This window comes from Orycteropus afer, unplaced genomic scaffold (assembly GCF_000298275.1).
Source record: "Orycteropus afer afer isolate SDZICR_OR568_19922 unplaced genomic scaffold, OryAfe1.0 scaffold00325, whole genome shotgun sequence".
Taxonomy (NCBI): Eukaryota; Metazoa; Chordata; class Mammalia; order Tubulidentata; family Orycteropodidae; genus Orycteropus; species Orycteropus afer.
The window spans coordinates 3,108,959-3,116,099 of NW_006921912.1; positions in this window are offsets into that span (position 1 = coordinate 3,108,959).

Sequence of the window (7,141 nt, forward strand, 5' to 3'; positions counted from 1 at the left end):
TGATACTGCCTCAGAAACCCAAGGAGGGGTCGCTATGAGTTGGGTCTGACTCAATGGCACATAACAACAGCAACAGCACCACAATTAACACCAATAGAAGCAGCAGTCAAGACATCAAAAGATGTATTGTATTGGGCAAATCTGTTTCAAAAGACCTCTTTCAAGCACTGAAGAGCAAAGATATCTCCTTGAAGACTAGGATGCACCTAACCCAAGCCATGGTATTTTCAGTTGCCTCATATGCATGTGAAGGCTGGACAATGAATAAGGAAGATCAAAGAAGAGTTGATGCTTTTGAGTTGTGGTACTAGCAAAGAATGCTGACAGTACCATGGACTGCTAAAAGGACTGTCGTAGCAGAAGTGCAGCTTCAATGCTCCTTGGAAATGAGAATGGCCAGACTTTGTTTCACCTACTTTGGTCATGTTGTCAGAAGGGACCACTCCCTGGAGAAGGATGTCATATTCGGTAAAGTGGAGGGCCAATGATAGAGCAGAAGTCCCTCAATTAGATGGATAGACATGGTGGCTGCAGCGATGGGCTCAAGTATAGTACAGATAATGAGGCTGGCACAGGACTGGGCAGTGTTTTGTTCTGTTGTACATAAGTTCTCCATGAGTCAGAGATGACTTGATAGCACATAACAACAACAACTCACCACCATAATCTTTATCTAGCAGTTATGTATGATCCTTGGAAATGGGTATCTCTATATAGCAAAATCTGGAGTGGCATTTTAAGTTTGTACTTTTTTTTTTAGAATGATAGAACCCACCATTTGGTAGAAGAACCTAATACATAATCTACACATTGTAATGTAAGTCATGTCCAAAGGATATATCTTTGATTCTTAATTTCTGTCTTTTCAAATGAATGAACTGGGGATGTCACTTGATCATTTATGCAAAGGAGGGTACATGGCTGGTGAATTGGAAAGGGATCCTGCAATCAATCAATTTGGATTCTTCTTCAGGGTGATGGGAATTTGCTTTTACTTTTCACATACCTCATACTCTCTTTGTAGGAATGGTGGCTTCTTGCTTTTCTGAACCCTCTATAGAGTTTTTAGATTTTGCTTAAGTGTGAATTTTGGCAACAATGTCATAGATATAGAAGTGTGTATGTGACAGTTAGTTATGTGTGATTTAAAAAAACATACATGAATCTCTGTATTCCAACCACCCAATTTAAGAAATAGATTATAGATTCTATTGAAGTATTGTGTAAATTCTCTCCTAATTGTATTTCTCTCCTCACCTTCCCAAGATGATAACTCTCCTGAATTTTGTGTTTATTATCATTCCTTGCTCTTCTTTATAGTCTGACTACTTGTGTTTGTATATACATATATACAAAAATGATATATCTATACCTATAGATCTCTATCTCTATATTATTTTTGTATATATATGTTTATATATACATATCTATAGAGATTATACACTAGTATATTTCAGAATTTGAATTTATTTATATTTATATTCAAATATATTTGAATATAAAGTCATACTATATTTTTCTTTTACTTTTATTCAGTCATCTATTTGAGACTTATTTGTGTTTATGTATATTAGGTATATGCATTAATTTTAACTTATATTGTATCCAATTGTAGAAATATGGCATAATTTATCTCTTTTCTTTTTTATAGACATTTGGTTATATACAATTTTGTCATTAATAACAATGTTGATAATGAACACTTTGTACATATCTTTGTGTGCATTTGTGATCATTGATATAGAGCAAGGGTCAGCAACATTTTTCAACAAAAGAGCAAATAGTAAAAATTTTAAGCTTTGATGACCATAAAGTTTCTGTCACAGCTGCTCAACTCTGCCTATGGAGCATGAAAGGATAAGTTGTGGTAGATATTTGTCCTCCTATCTGGGGGAATCTTTTCTTCTGTGAGCCTTACTTGAATCTCCACTAAGAAACAGCCACAACAGAACACATCACTCAAACTCAGACATTTAGATTCTCCTGCTTGGGACTCTGCTTTTGGAGAAATTTACAGTTCACATTGGCAAAAGCAGAGACTACATCTTCCAGCAATCAACTCTTGTGTGTGGTGATATTAGGGACTACTACTAGCAGTACCAAGTGACCAGTGGAAGGGATTACTAGTAATGTCAGCAACAGCAACCACTGCAATCTAACCAGACACTTTCTGCAGTGTGTCCTGGCTGTGTTTCCAGCTGCTTGGATCCCCCTGAATTCTATCTGATTTCTTCTTGAGGATTTAATGAACTACACCATACCCATTTAATAAACTCCTTTCTTGTTGAAATTAAAAGAAATCTTATTCTGATGTTCTCAACTAACAATCATCACTGGTTCTTATAGAAGCTAGCCAAGCCAGATGGAGAGCCTGTGGGAAGGGAGGAGAGCATCCCAGGCTATGGAATTGCTTTCTTATATCCCTGTGATCTGTAATGGGATGATTAACAACCCCTCCCTCTTGCTTCCCACAAAGACTGTTGCTCTAATTAGATTAATTTTTTCCCCACCAGGCTGCTTTTGATCGTGTTTGGAGAAGACAATAAACTAAATGTTAGATCCTAGAGACTGTGATCTTTCATGATTTCACATTTAAATCCTTTGTCATTTATCTTATAATTACTTTTTTAAAAAATGATATATGCATATCTTTACATGCTTTGTGTATAAGATATGTAAAGTGCACAATCTCAAGTGTACAACTCAATGTACGATCATTACTTAGCCAAGATATACAAACCTGTCAGAATATTACCTCATCTCCATTTGAAATCAATACCATCCATAATCTCACCCCTAGAGGTAACCATTTTCTATCTTCTATAACTGTGAAGTATTTTTGCCTATTCTTGAATTTTACATATAGAGAGTCATATAATGAATGTTTTTTTATGTGTGGCTAGCTTGTTATTATATTTGTGAGGCTGATCTATGTTGATGTGTGTTTTAATAGATTACCATTTTTTATTGCTGTGAGTTATCCCATTGCATAAATATATAATTTATTTATCCTTCTACAGTTGATTACATGGCTATTTCTTAAAAGAAGTTGAAATTTGTTGGTTCAATGATGACACAATAAACATAAACCTGGTTTGCTGTTACACAGATGGGCATTGAACATGTGTATCAGGTCAAAATATTCTGAGAAGACTTGCCAAATAATATGGGCCATCAATTTAATCCTAAAAGTCATTTGAATGCTTATTAAATCTAATGAAACAATTATTAACTTAATGCTCAGTTAGCACAAATATAGTTGGCATTTAGCTTTTGAATGGAAATGTCATAATAAAGACCTGCTGTTCATGAGCTATGTTTTACAGATTATCTATTGAAGATCCTTTTGTACCTAAAACTGCGAAGCAGTTTATTGCACTTTTTCATAAAATTGGAGACTTGAATTTGCAAATTTAGTAAAATGATTATTGCATATTATATAGGATGCATCTTTGCTTTTATGACAGATTGTTGGTCTTATCTTTAATTTATCTCACATTAAAATTTCACTTAGAAATTATGTCTTATTTGAATATTGTTACCATGGAAATACAAGGTCAGGTTTAAGATATGCTAGGAACTCATTGCAACAGAAATACATGATCAGCTTTATGATATGCCAGAAATTCCTTGCATGAGTCCTGAATGATAAGTATAGGCTAGCCAGCAGAGGAGAACACAGGACATGCCAGGGAGAGGAATCAGAATAATAAAGACTAGAGTCCCAGTAAAAGACCTATATATTTGAGGAAAGGAAAGTGATATTATAGATGAATCATCGAGTTTATGAAAGAAGGAGTAGGATATTATAGGAAAAGGAAAGGTTAAAGGCCTTAGTTAATCAGACTCCTCTCAGCACTCTGAGGAAATAATTGCAAAATGGGAAATAGGAGCCACACGGAAAGAGATTAAAAGTTCAGTTTTTAATATGGATAAAATTGGTTGGAAGATGGAGCTTAGGTTTTCAGCCACAATAGAATTCTCTGATTCCTTCACTGAAAACTCCACATACAAATTTTACAAACCCAGGTCCAAGCAGAGCTAGAAAATAGGCTTTCTTTGCAAAAGAGGAGATAGTACACAATGAAAGCCCTGTCCTAGAAAGAGAAACCACATAACTAAGCCATATATGCCCAGTTTAATCTCCCAGCAGTCAGGGGCATAATTCCTCATGGAAGAAGGATAAGGAAGGAAATATGATCAATAAGAAAGAAATCTTTCCTTTTAAAATATAATTTATTTTATTCATTAAATTTTGGGGCAAAAATATACACAGCAAGGCTTATACCAGTTCAACAATTTTGCATGTTCAACTCAGTGATATTGATAACAAACTTTAAGTTGTGCAGTAATTCATGCTGTCCTTTTCCAAATTATTCCTCCACTATTAAGAAAAACTCACTTATCCTTAAGCTTCTTACTTGACATTTCTAGTTACTGTTGTCTATTTGATCCTCCACAGATAATTCTTTAAAAGAGCACAATGACCAATTACTAATTAAGCTAAATTACTGTTTCATTTAAAGAAGACTTCAGGGTATATCTTGGTTTAAGTCTTAAATATTATCGCAAAACAATAAGTTCAAGGGTTCATCTAGCCTCAGTGGCTCCAAAAAATATGGATTTCATAAGATTTTCAAATACTGTTCTGTATTTATCCCCCTTTTGATCAGAATTATTCTACAGAATCTTTGATTAATTGTAGCAAAGTATCATTCATTTCTTCTGGTCTCCTGGCTAAGGAGACAGTTTTTATGAAGGCAATTAATCATGAATTCTATTTTTTCTTCCTATTCCTGACTTCTGAATTCTTTATACCTTTGGAACATGGAAAGACTAGACAATTATCATCTACTTTTGACCAAAGATTGGTCCATTTACAGGAATTTGCACAATCCATATTTCCTCTTATGAAGAAACATAGATACATAACTAACATATATGCATAATCATATGTTAAATACTTGTTTCCAAAATTCCATAAATATAACTCAGATATCTTAAATGCAGAATATATTTTGAAAAGCTCTTAAGAAGCATTTGAAAGTTTCAAATCATAGCTTCTCAAGTATTAATTTCCCCTGAACCCTATTTTCTTATTCTAATCATTAATAAGCCCTGATTTGAAAAGCCAAATTTCAGATGTGATTTTTAGATAAAAAAATAAAATGATCAATTCAGCCCTACTTGAGAGGTATATTGGGAGCCTGCCTTCCCACACCATAAATAAGTTCAGAAAGAAAAAATGGTGGACTCTTCTCTGTCTTTGTTCTATGAACTCTAATTTTCTCCAGAAGGAAAGTCCCGAGCCGGAATATCTGAATGGCTGATGTTTGGCAATATGTTCTTTTGTGGCTACTTCCATACTGTGATCCAGCTTCAGTAGTGTGGAGATTCAATTAAGACTCATATAAAAGAAGATTCTTCTCAAATAGGAAAGCAAATATCTATCACATCTTCCTATCGCTCAAATTTCTGCCTGAATTTCATTTCCAGATTGAAGTCTGATTTTCCCCAAAAAAGTATTCATTTGACTTGGAGTTTTCAGGCCACACATGTAGTGTGGATTCCAGACCCGGTCACACCCAAGTGAAGGCTTGTGGTTAAGAATTCCCAGAGGAGAGTGGCTTCATCCAGAGTCATGGATAAGATGAGCCTGTATTCTGACCATGATCCTACTTTTTTCTATTTTGCTCACTGGGAATGAAGCTTGTTTTGTTATTGTTGTTACAGTTGTCCTAACTCATTGTGATTCCAAACAGAAGATGCTGGCCATTCCTCTACCATCACCAGGATTGGTTGTGTATTGGATATCTCCATTGTCTTTAATTTTACAGTAGAATCTCACTACCTAGCAGGGTTCATTTTTGTTCTCTCAGTAAATGATGGAATTAGTTTGAACCAGCTCTGACTTAATATCTATATACTTTGCAATGAATGACTGTTGTATGGTTTGAAGTTTTCTGCAAAAAAAAGAATCAATTCTCACTTGCAGTCCACATAAATTTGTAACCACAATTTTCTAACCACAGTTACAATATAACGCTTTGGTTATATTGTAGTGTGGTACATTTCTAAGAGACTAATTTTTTTTTTTTTTTTAGATATAATAACTTGCAGCTCTGCCTGTCTTGTACTAACCATTAAACACAGTTTATTTACTTCTAAAATGGAAATATTACAGTCTCATATGGCTGCTATGAAAACTAGCATATATATTTTACTTGACATAATGCCAGATGGTTCCTCTTTCCCCTTGGTTCTCTTTCTTTTTAAGGGCAATATGAGGTTTATATTGCATGAAAAATTTAGTGGAATTTGTTTTTTGAAAACCTGTAAGATATGTAAGGACAAAAGGGGACCCATTTCATGAATTACATAAAGTGACTCATAATACTAGCTTCTATTACCCCATTTTAACAGATAAAGTAACTGAGGCTCAGAGACTTTAAGTAGCTTGCTACTTATATCTATTATGTTAGAAAAATTGTTGAAATATTATTGTTCATTCTCCCTTCATTTTCCCTTGCCTTCACTTATAACAGGTACAGTTTTGCATTGTTTCAGCTTTTTCCCAATCTATTTAGAGAATTTGAAACAGAGGGATCTTTGACTGTCAATACCAGCCCCAGCTGTGGACAAGAGGACTGAACAGAAAAGACAAGGATTATGTTTAATTCTTGGAGTTCATTACTACACTCTCTGAATGTTAGCATCATCGTTATTAAGATCACCATTCCTTCACCTATTAAACTAAGTGACTAGGATCCCTTTTTTAGTAAAGTTGACCAGCCTTAGAAGAAAGTTCTACATACACTGAAGGCAGAAATTTTCCAATAAAATAGCTCACATGAACCACTGAAGAGTACACACCTTTAGTCTACAAGCATGGCTCAAGTCTATTGAGGTCTGCTAAACTTAAGATACACTTATTTTCAAGAGAACAGCCAAAGACCAAAAGATATTTAAAGTAACATTATAACATGAACAAAAGAAACTCAGATGAAACAGAGAATAGGATGTGGTAGTTGCTGTCTCACATGGAGGATTTTTAGTACAAGAATCTGGGGACTTGTCATATTGCATTAGCCAGTCTCATCATATTTGTGGTGGCTGGGGAGTTCCTGCACAGGTTGTCTAA